Source organism: Danio rerio, chromosome 9 (genome assembly GCF_052040795.2).
Source record: "Danio rerio strain M-AB ecotype USA chromosome 9, GRCz13ab, whole genome shotgun sequence".
Classification (NCBI taxonomy): domain Eukaryota; kingdom Metazoa; phylum Chordata; class Actinopteri; order Cypriniformes; family Danionidae; genus Danio; species Danio rerio.
In genome coordinates, this window is record NC_141029.1 from 47,154,469 (window position 1) to 47,167,264 (window position 12,796).

General features: G+C 34.8%; 1 protein-coding gene across 2 annotated transcripts in view; it reads left to right on the forward strand.

Annotated features, from left to right (window-relative positions):
• Window positions 1-1,181: 1,181 nt before the first annotated feature.
• adarb1b (adenosine deaminase RNA specific B1b) overlaps window positions 1,182-12,796 on the forward strand; it is a 321,626-nt gene continuing 310,011 nt past the window's right edge. Inside the window, exon 1 of one of the 2 annotated variants that reach the window (XM_087268391.1) lies at window positions 1,182-1,332. The gene's annotated coding sequence lies outside the window, so the exon portion shown is untranslated. The remainder of the gene's footprint in view (window positions 1,333-12,796) is intronic. The other variant, XM_087268392.1, reaches the window with a different exon arrangement.

A 12,796-nucleotide genomic window follows, 5' to 3' on the forward strand; every position in this document is an offset into this window, starting at 1 on the left:
TAAATATATATTTTAAGCACTATTTTTAGCTGGATTAGCTTGTCGGATGGTCATCATAACAGCTCTTTTTGTTGTACCAAAACATATTTCCTAGATTTAGAATAAAAAAATATAAAAATAATCTTATTTTTAAAATACAAATGTATTAAATCCTATATCACTAGAAAAAAAGAATCTGTTTTAAATTAAAAACAAGCCAATTGTCATTTATTAGGCAAATTATAAATAAACTGGCCAGCACATTCAACTGTCCCCAGTCAGAATTGGTCCATTTTATTAAAAATAATAAATAATAATGATTAAAAAAATTATAATAACAATAAGGTAGAGCTTCACAATTTTTATAGTCTCTCTTGTAAAAAAAATACAATTGAAAATTCATGGGTAAAAACAATTGTATTTAAATGAATTTTACTTAGAAGGGTTTTCGATGGATTATTTTTTAGTTTTTATGAAGGCATAGCAGTCGAAAAAGGACAAAGGAGCTCTTAGATGAAACAAATTCTGGACAATTTTAAGTGAGGGGTGGGTCTTTTGAACCAATCGAACCCCCCTGGCTACGGGCCTGTTATATAGTTTTTTTCAGCCTGTATGTTTTGTCAACAATTAATAAAAAAATAAAAAAATTTAAATAAATAAATAATTATATATATATATATATATATATATATATATATATATATATATATATATATATATATATATATATATATATATATATATATATATATATATATACATCCTACAATACAGGATGAACATAATTTAAGGTTAGAAAGTTTAATTTTAAAACCCAAAGTCAAGTCAAATCCTGTCTGTCATTAAGAATCAAATGCATTTAGTCAGACAGTGAGGAAACTCAGCATAAAACTAGCATAAATATTTCATTAGACTGCAACCCTGCAATAGCTGCAGCCAAGCCAACTGATCATCATCACTCTGTCGTTTACAGATATAATTAATTAAACACAACAAATTAGCATTTTTTTATCTTACAAATGTAATCATCCGTTGTGTTTACAGCCAATCTGTTTCGCTTTAACGTGTTCGGCCAATCAGATCCGTCGCTGGCGGTCAGCCTCCTTCCCTGACTGACAGAAAGTGGGCGGTGATTACGCGCGCACAGCCAATTGCAGCGTGTTTCGGCAACCACGTTGCGCGCTACCGACGGGCGACCCCGCGAGAGTATTCTAGGCCGCTCGTGTGATCAAACAGATCCACTCCATTCCCGGGAACATCATCGAGATTAGAGGTGGGCTCTCAACTTTATTCCAATGGCGGACGGGAGTCCTTTGAATCTGTATTGAGGTGCCGATCGCCGCGTGCACACGCGTGAGTACTGACGGATCTCTCTACTCGTGATATTTTTAGACGCGGGATATTTTGCGCGTGTTCCCGCTGTGTTTATGTAACGTAAACGGGCTTTTTTCTTCTCTCACATCCTTGACGTAAGTTGTTCGTGGTGTTATTTGACAGGGATAGAAGCGGGGATGCTTTACAGTAGATGTTAACCCACCCACGCTGTTTTGAAGGTGCACATTATGGTGTTTTTCTGTGTGTGAAACTGTAATAATGAACGCAGTGCATCGCTGCAGATGGGAAGCAGGGCACGCGAGCATGTCATAATGCAGTTCCACAGTCCACAATGGAAGCGCGCGCGGTGGGCTGATAGATGGAGAAAACAACCAGGCTGTAAGGAGGAAGCATATCGAGTCGTTTGCACTGAGGATTTGTTTATGATCTTAAACAAGGAGAATAACTCGATGTTTTCAGTCAAGTGCTTTTTATAACGCAACTTCCCAATGATAAAAGTGTTCAATTGAAGAGCCGTGGCAGAATTCACCCGTGCTCGTCTACATCTTGTCGGCTTCATTAAGACGCACGACTCCGCACCTTCCGCGGATCGTTTGCTTCATACTGATAATAATCCTGTCATCATCTGCACACCATCATGCTTTCACTTTTTTTTGGTTGTGAACACAAAAAGAGTTACAGAAACGCTGCTCTCTGTCGTTTAGTGCAATATGACAGCTGTCAGACGTCAAACATGTTGTATGTAATACATGCATCTTATGTGTATTATTTAGGGCTGCACGATATTGGATAAATCTTGCATTGCGATATTTATTTTTTTCTGAAATATATATGTACTTTGTTATACTTGGATATAATTTTTGATCACTTTATTTTAAGGTTCAGTTCATTTTAATGGCTCTTAGTATCCTATATTTTTCCTTATTAATAGTTATTAAGGTAGTTTAAGTATTGGGTTGGATTAGGCATGTAGAATACCATCATACAGAACATGTGCTTTATAAGTAGCCAATATCTCAATAATATGCATGCTAATAAGCAACTAGTTAATAGTGAGAATTGGTCCCTAAAGTGCTATCAAATGTATTATTCTGATTGACTGGGATGATTCTGTAGGGGAGTGAATCATGCTGAACATGGAATAAACAAACTACAAGCATGGATAAATGCAAAGAATCAAAGATCAGAGTGAAGTTAACAGTGCATGCATTATGGTTTTGTAAATGTAAAAATCGCACTGCAAAGTCAACTCAAGATTGCATATTTTTGCGATGTAACTTGCGGTATCGCGGTACATTTCGATATCGATGCTGAAACGATATATTGTGCAGCCCTAATATTAGTATATATATTTTAGTTTAGTAGCATTTTTAGCTATACACAATCGTCGAGTCTACTTAAAAGTGCTCTGTTGATTAAACAAAATGACATTTATTATTGTATTTGTTATTACATTATTATTACATTGTATTATGTATTTGTTTTTTTACCATGATATTTATTATTTTGTTTTAGCAATGTTGTAAAACTGAAATGTTTTTTTTTTTTGAGTTTTTCTTTACATCATGTTCAGCAAATTTTCAGCAAATTATACTTGGATATAACTTTTGGTCACACTTTATTTTAAGGTTGTTCATTTTAATGACTCTTAGCATCCTAATTCGCTCCTTATTAATAGTTATTGAGGTAGTTTAGGTATTGTGTATGTAGAACAAGATCCTACAGAACATGTGCTTTATAAGTAGCCAATATCTCAATAATATGCATGCTAATAAGCATCTAGTTAATAGTGAGAATTGGTCCCTAAAGTGTTACCGAATGTATTTTGATTGACTGGGATGATTCTGTAAGGGAGCGAATAATGCAGAACATGTAATAAACAAACTACAAGCAAGGATAAATACTACAAAGCAAAGATAAAAGTGAAATAAACAGTGCATGCATTATGGTTTTGTATATGTAAATGTAAAAATTACACTATTGCGGATGCACACATTGTGATATCGATGCTGAAACAATATATTGTCCATAACTAATATTAGTATATATTTTTAGTTTAGAAGCATTTTTTTTTAGTTTAACTTTTTATTTACAATTCTCAATCAGAGAGGCATTACAAGTGAGGAAAAGAAAAACCACAACACATTACTTTCACAGTGTAAATAAAATACTGAGTGGTAATTAGTTTAGAAGCATTTTTAGCTATACAAAATGCTCGAGTCTACCTAAAAGTGCTCCGTTTATAAAACAAAAAGACATTTATTATTTGTATTGCTTATTTTTATTGTCAATTTTTATAAATTATAAATGATGCACACTAATGCATTATATAATTAACATACATAGTATGTATAATATTAAACTAATCTACAGTTGTTTTTTTTACCATGATATTTAATATTGTGTTTCAGCAATGCTGTAATACTGAAATGTTTTGTTTGAGTTTTTCTTTACATCGTACTCAGCAAATTTTCAGCAAATTATACTTGGATCATTTTTTTAAGATTGTTCATTTTAATGGCTTTTAGCGTTCTAATTTGCTCCTTATTAATAGTTATTGAGGTAGTTTAGGTATTGGGTTGGATTAGGGATGTAGAGTAAGATCATACAGAACATGTGCTTTATAAGCAGCCAATATCTCAATAATATGCATGCTAATAAGCATCTAGTTAATAGTGAGAATTGGTCCCTAAAGTGATACCGAATGTATTTTTGATTAACTGGGATGATTCTGTAAAGGAGTGAATCATGCAGAACATGTAATAAACAAACTACAAGCATGTATAAATGCAACAAAGCAAAGATAAAAGGGAAGTAAACAGTGCATGCATGATGGTTTTGTATATGTAAATGTAAAAATAACACTGCAAAGGCAACTTAACATTTCTTTGCAATGTGACTATTGTGGATGCACACATTGATGCTTAAATGATATATTGTGCAGCCCTAATATATATATATGTGTGTGTGTGTGTGTGTGTGTGTGTGTGTGTGTGTGTGTGTGTGTGTATATATATATATATATATATATATATATATATATTCTTAGTTCAATGGCATTTTTAGCTATGCACAATCTTCGAGTCCCCTTAAACTTGCTCTGTTTATTAAACAAAATGTTGTTTGTTATTTGTATTGCTTATTTTTATTGTTGTCAATTTATATAAACAATAAATTATACACACTAATGCATTATATAGTACATAAAATATTAAACTAATTTACAATGTTTTTTTTGTACCACAATATTTAATATTGTTTCAGCAATGTTGTAATACTGAAATAATTTGAGTTTTCTTTACATCGTATTCAGCAAATAACTAATAATTTTCACGTCGTTAGTCACCTTTAAAGTACCATCAAGTTGGAGTTTTTTTCTAATACGAAAACTGTAGCATAAATATTTAGTGATGCTGCATCTTAACACGTAACGTTGTTTGGCTTATATTATTAATAGTCACCTTTTTTTCTTCACTCAATTAGTCATCAAACCCTTGGCGAACGCCACCGCTAGTGTATATATCGATGGTGACAGCAGGTGCAGCTCACACACATTTTTTATTGCATATCTTGCATGGGTGAGCGTTGTTTACTTTGAGATTAGTCCACTTTAATGTGTTTGATGTGTTTACAAGTGCACATGTTATCATGATAAGCATTCTTTTAGTTTTACATCACAATCAGCACTTCACTGTAATGCTTCGCTTGAACTGTTTTAATTATTTTATGTACTTTTACCTCCTTTTTGTGAAGTCAGTTGTTTGAAGATGGCAGTCATATAAAAATGTCTGTTTCTTGTAGAGTAGAGATCGAAAGCTTTTTTGTGAGTGTTACTTTTTTCTTGCGATAAGCATTTGTCTGTAATATGCTTGTGTGTTGTGGAGTTAATGTGGTGTTTTATAGTTTGGGTTAGAGAATGATGGGTGCTTTAGTGCAGGCTGGATGCTTTTACTACATAAAAAACTATTGGATTTACACGTGTTTTTTAATGTAAGTGGTTGCAAACCGTTTATATGAGCTGAATTTAAACAAATAAAATTTAGTAATGTTCAACTTTAATTTGTTTGTTTTAAATTCAGCCCATATAAATTGTTTGCATCCATCTACCTTAAAACATTCCAGTATCGTAACATTTACCTTTTACACTCTTGACCAGAATAATTGTGAAGTTTTACTTATTTTTTCCCATAATCGAGCAACCTTATACTTCAACCCATCAAACCAAAATGCTTTTTAATAACGAGTGTAAAAAGCACCTCTGTTAACCTAAATTTTATGAACTGGAACTGGTTACATTTTTCTTTACATTTTGATTAATTAATGGGATTATTCGCAGTATCAAAAATGATATCGAGTATCGTATCGAAGTTAGAAATTCCAGTATCGTAGCAATTCTTACTCTTTTGACTAAAATAAATGTGTTTTTGTTTTTCTTTTCTTTTTTTTCCATATTTGAGCAACCTTACTTTGACCCATCTAGGGTTGTAACAATATACCGGTATGACGGTTTACCACGATTTGAACGTGCACGATTATCATACCATGAACAATTGCATATCAACGGTTTTAACCCTTAAAGACCGAGACAGCCGCCCGCGGCTAAAAATAAGTATTGCTCTTAAATGTTTAATAACTTTTGATCCGCTGATCTGATTCATACAATTCAAAGATTGGCATAAAGAGGAGAATCTCAGCTTTCAAGTGCTGTATCACATAACATTCGGACTTTCAGAGGCTCCGGAATCAGTGTGGTTACGTCATCAAAATTTGACAACGCTGATTTGACAAAGAAACGCTCGTCACTGTGTCTCCGGACAAACCAGACATGATACATTGATGCATTGTCCCTCCTCCATGCCCAGATTGGTTCAAACTCGCTATATCACAACCAATAAGCATAGGTTTCACTTTTGTTTGTGGACCAACACTGAGCTTTTTGAACAACACGGAATGAGAGATAGGCATACATTTCTGCGCGGCTAAATAAAACGCAAAAAAAAAAAGTTTTGCATAAAATAATTCTCATACTAAGTACTTTTGCATGCACAGCAGCACAGAAACATGACAAAACAGTGACACAGCAAAGACGAACTGCTGCTCTTGCTGTTTTCAAAAGACACAAATGAAGGTGCAGCTGTTTGTCTGCATTGCATACAACCATATCCAAATCCATATCCACAGACAACCATATCCATGCTGGCACATAAAACCTAAGGATGTTCCATATTGAATCTAGTTTCGTTATGTAACTATTTATAGTATAGTAAATATTTATATCTATTTTTTACTGAGGATTTGCACCATGTTTATTTGGACTTTGACACATTATTTATTATGTTTTTATTTGTTCATTGTACAAGTGGACACATTCTCTCACCTCAGCGGTCAAGATTAAGTCCTGAAAATCTCAACATGCTTACATTTATTCATCACAACCTAGACTGAAAAAAAACAACGCTTTAAATACATGTTTACAGCCATAAACTTGGTATTGCAGTTTTGGTCTCCCATTTATCCTGCTTATAAGGAAGGACAGTTTAAGTTTATTTTTGTCTAATCTTAAAAGACCCTGCTTGTTTATTCCTTCTAATTTAATTTATTAAAATGGGAGATTTTTCAGTTTATTTTTATAAAAGACTTCTATAGTTTTATTAAAATGGTTCTTTCAAAAGTTTGTTGAAATAAAACTTTTGTTCAATCAGAAAACGTGTTCTTATTCTTTTCAGGGTCTTTGCTATGAGAATTAATATTTAATACCGTATACCGCGAAACCGTCAAACCGTGGTATTGTTTTAGACGATTATCATACCGTAAAAAATTCATACCGTTACAACCCTAGGCCCATCAAACCAAAATGCTTTTTAATAGTGAGTGTAAAAAGGGCCTCAGTTAACCTAAATTTTATGTACTTTAACTGGTTACATTTTTTTTTACATTTCAATTAATTAATTAGGTTTTTTGCAGTATCGAAAATAGTATCGAGTATTGTATTGAAGTTAGAAATTCCTGACAGATGTCACATGTCACCCTGCAACGTGAGTCATATGTTTTTTTTTTCTGCCCAGTACTACAAAACTACTGGAACAATTATTTTGAAACCTTGTCAAAAATATTCCAAACTAAAGTGTATATCTGTCCCACCACTGCGATTTTTGGTGTCCCCAAGGATTGGACCCGATTTACATTTAAACAGTTAGAGGTACTTGCCTTTACCTCATTATTAGCTAGACGTCGAGTCTTATTTCTGTGGAAGTCGTCTAAACCACCAAGTGTTTCACAGTGGCTTGTGGACACCATGTACTTTCTGAAGGTAGAAAAGATCAGAAGCTCTCGCTCTGCCAATTACACATCTTTTTACGATAAATGACAACCCCTCATAACTTACTTTCAGTCGTTTCTAAGTTTGTCCACTGATTGTATTTTACCAATTCATTGACATCACCTCCTCCACACCCCCCCTTCTTCCCCCCCTACTTTTATCATGTTTTTATTTATTTATTTATTTATTTATTTATTTATTATTATTTTTTTACTATTATTATTTTATTCACCCCTTTTTATTTAATATTATTGCTGTTATTATTGTCATGTTATTTATCATATTTTTTATATATAAATGTTTTATTGTTCTGTCACAAAAGTTTAAAAGTGGAAAGTCTTTCACTATGTCTGTCATATCACTCAATAAAAAAAAAAAGAAGTTAGAAATTCCAGTATCGTAACATAACTTTTACACTCTTGACCAAAATAACTGTCAATATTTTTTTTCACCATAATCAAGCAAGACCCATCAAACCAAAATGCTTTTTAATAATGGCTGTTAAAAGGACCTCTGTTAGCCTAAATTGTATGTAAATGGTTACATTTTTGTTAACATTTAGATTACATTTTACATAACTGTTACATTTCGGCGTAGTACAATGTTGTACTGTGTGTCAAAGTAGATAAATCATTTACTTGGACCTATCAAACCAAATGCTTTTTAATTACAGGTGTAAAAAGAACCTCTTTTAACTTAAATTTGATGTAACTGATAGCATTTTGTTTACGTTTTGCTTTACATTTTACATAACCATTACATTTTAGAGCAGTACAATGTGGTACTGTATGTCAAAGTAGATAAATCATCCCGACATCCTGCTTAAGTTATTAATGCAGCGCCCAGCATGGTGTCATATAAAGTAGTCTTAATATTGTGAGGCATGAGCAGCCATCAAAGCAGCTTAACCATCCGACCTCAGAGTAGCCCATGAGAAAACCCGATGATGGGCTTCTGTCCTCCGCAGAGCATAAGTGCATGATTCACTTAGAGAAAGGCGATCTCAGACTGCATGCATCCCCTTAGTCAGAAATGCCCTAAGGACTCGAAGCTCATATTTATCTCCTTATGATGACTCCTCTATGCTGATCATATGTGGAAAGACATTATGAACAGATTTGGGAGTTTGATGATATCAGATTATCAGTTTGGATAATTGCTGAAGCGTTTATCATGATGTATGGTATTATCAGAGTACTGACATAAGCTGCAAACTGGTTTAGTTATAACAGATATAATAACAAAAATTTTTTTTTTTGCTTGATAGTAAATGTTTCCAACAAAGTAAAATGTAGAATATTTAGAATTTATCTTCAAAACACAAATTATTATATTCATTCATTCATTCATTCATTTTCTTTTCGGCTAAGTCCCTTTATTAATCCGGGGTCGCCACAGAGGAGTGAACTACTAACTTATCCAGCATGTTTTAACGCAGCAGATGCCCTTCCAGCTGCAACCCATCTCTGGGAAACATCCACACACACTCATTCATACTCATACAGCACGGACAAGCCTACCCAATTCACCTGTACCACATGTCTTTAGACTGTGGGGGAAACCGGAGCACCCAGAGGAAACCCACGCGGACGCAGGGAGAACATGCAAACTCCACACAGAAACACTAACTAAACCAGCTGAGGCTTGAACCTGCGACCTTCTTCCTGTGAGGCGGCAGCACTACCTAATGCGCCACTGCGTTGCCCACATATGATATTTTAAGTTAAATTCGAGAGATCCCACATTCTCCACTGACAGTAACATTCTTAAGGAGTTCAAAAAAGGAACCAAAAACGCATTCCATGTGCCTTCAAAGCTCTGTGGACGTCTTTGTGTGGCAAAAAAAAAAAAAAACTGTAAAAATGACTGTTTGTCAACGAATAGTTGGTAGATTAACTTGCAAATTTTCATTTATAAATAAATAGCATTTTTAGGGCAAGATCACACCGGGTGTGCTGATCAGTAAAAAAAAAAAAAAGTAAGGTGGCTTGTCATTTTGTTGACTTTAGAAAAGAGCAACATGCTGTGAATGGTTTTTACTTGTATTTTTTTTTTTTGCTTGGTACTGGAGTGCATGACATCGGGCATTTTTTCTGCACAGTTGATTTTTCAACAGCAGGTGCACAGAGCGCTTTGTCTTGAGGCACAGCAGGTGGTTAAAACATTCCCGGGCCACATAAACAACATGTAAAACACTCGCGGCCTTTTAAAAAAAGGCACCCATCACAGCCAATTAAGGGGTTGATCACACTGAATGTTCTGTTCAGTTCTAAAAAAAACAATGCGGGTTGGACTGCCAATTTGTCGACTTTAATGATAGACACTGCAATTTTTATGTTGCTTGTTGCTGGAGTGCATGACATCGGGCACGTTTTAGTTGACTTTTTTTCAGCTGCAGTTGTATAGAGTGCTGTTTTTCAAAAACTTGAGGCGCAGCAGGTGGTTAAAAACATTCCCGGACCACATAAAAAACATGGAAAACACCTGCTGCCATTTGAAAACCTTCTAAAAATGGTGCCCATCACAGCCCATTTAGAGGTTGATCACACCGAATGTGCTTTTCGATTCTAAACTAATGTGATGTGCAGTGCCGTTTTGTTGACTTTAGAAAAGAGCAGTGCAGTGCAATTTTTATGTTGCTAGGCAACCACTTTATCAGCGATCTTGGTGCTGGAGTGTATGACATCAGGCACTTTTGCCACACAGTTGACTTTTTTTCAACTGCAGGTGCACAGAGCACTTTGTCAAAACCTTAAGGCACAGCAGGTAGTTATAACGTGTCTGGGCCACATAAATGACATGCAAAACACTTGGACTGCTGTTTTATTAACTTTAGAAAAGAGCAGTGCACTGTGATTTTTATGTTTTTTATGATTTTTATGGGCACTTTTTCCACACAGTTGACGTTTTTCAACTGCAGGTGCACAGAGAGCTTTGTCAAAAACATGAGTTGCAGCAAGTGGTTATAACATGCCTGGGCCATATAAACTACATGCAAAACACTTACTGCAATTTGAAAACCTTTTAAAAATGACGCCGATCACAGCGTATTAAGCGGTGGATCACACCGAATGTGTGGTTCAGTTCTAAAAAAAAAAAAAAAAGGTGGACTGCTATTTTGTTGACTTTAGAAAAGAGCAGTGCACTACCATTTTTATGTTGCTAGGCAACCACTGAATCAACTGTCTTGGTGCTGGAGTGCATGACATCGGGAACCTTTTCCACACAGTTGACTTTTTTTTTTCAATTGGAGGTGCACAGAGCGCACGGCAAGTGGTTAGAACGTGCCTGGGCTACATGAACGAAATGCAAAACCCTTGCTGCCAGTTGAAAACCTTTTAAAATGGCACCCATCACTGCAAGAAACTTGTTTGCTGTGATCAGGGAATAAATCTTCAAGCAGTTTGTGCTGTGGTGAAAACCACTTCCAATACAACGAGAAGAATAATCTTAATGCTTTTTAAAAGTTTAAAGAAAAATTATTCGCCCAATTTAAATGTTAAGACGATAACACTATCAAGCATATTTATTATCAGAATGTATTGCATAATTTAATATCTGCTTATGTAGACAGCATGAAGTTTGAAACATTTAGCTGTTCTTTTGTGGATGTTAAGCTAAACTCAGCACATGCTGTTTGAGTATGTGTACATAAGCTGTTGTCTGACTGTCTGCTCGCCACCCAAATGCAGCGAGGTGCTGCTTATGTTTGGCTCCATTGGCCACCCTGCCTGTTTAAGGAGTGTGTAATCCGTCACATGCTATCACTGCATCCTTGTTAACAGCTAGGGTCGTGCCATTGTCTACATGAGCAGTGCATCAGTTAATATGTTTTCGACCAGCTCATTTACCGTGACGTGGAGAGATTCCCGCACTGCGCTTTGTATTGGTTAGATAGATACCTTTTGCCACAGGGTGCACAAAAAATGCCATTGAGTATTGGGTGTCTCATTTGATGTCAAGTTCAGAGATGAAGGTTAGGCTTAGCTGTGTGTTACGCCAGACATGTCAGATTGGATTTCAGCTCCAGTCAATTGACTTCAGTTCGTTTATCGTGCTAACGGAATATGCAGTGACACAAATGCTGTGGTTTAATTGTTTGATCCACTGATATAATTATTTATTCGGATGTGTTTTTCATAATATTCAATGGAGATTTAGGCTATTATTTTTATTTTTTGTACCATTTTATTTAAACATTTTGATCTTAGACATCCTCTAAGGAACTGAATGTTTTGGTAAGTTGAATAAGGTAATATATTCTAGTTACATGTAGTTTCTATTAGGGCTGCACGATATTGGAAAAATCTGACATTGTGATATTTTTCTTTGCTGCGATTTTATGTTTGAAAAGATTTCATTAATATAGATTAACTGGAATGATCAAATGTTTTTCTATGCTGTGAATCTGCATATTATAACATATAAATTGCAAGCAAAATAAATAAGCAAACAGTGCTTTATGGTGTTCTGGCGAGTCTAACAGTATTCAAGTACTAAAATTGAACAATTTAATGTAAAATATCATGGTCATCATTGTACAAATAATAATAAAAACATATTTAATAATATATTTAGTTTTTTTTAATAAATAATCTGACTATTGCAGATACACACATTGCAAAATTAATGCACAAACGATATATTGTTCAGCCCTAGTTTTTTTTATACATATTACAATATGTTTTAATGAGATAATGTAAATTAATGTTCACAAAATTGTTCCTATAACTGACAAAAAAAGGTAAACTTTTGACTTTATAATCAGCCAATCACATGGCAGCAACTTAATGTATTTAAGCATATAGACATGGTCAAGACGATCTGCTGCAGTTCAAATCGAACATCAGAATGGGGGAGAAAGGTGACTTTGAACTGGCTGTTGGTGTCAGACGGGGGCGCAACCATCTCTAGGGTTTACAGAGAAAGGTCTGAAAAAACTTCCAGTGAGCGGCAGTTCTGTGGGCGCAAATGCCTTGTTGATGTCAAAGGAGAATGGCCAGACTCGTACGAGCTGATAAAAAGGCAACAGTAACTCAAATAGCCACTCATTACAAAGGAAGTATGCGGAAGAGCATCTCTGAATGCACAACATATCTAACCTTGAGGCGGATGGGTAACAGTAGCAGAAGACCACACCGGGTGCCTCTCCTGTCAGCCAAG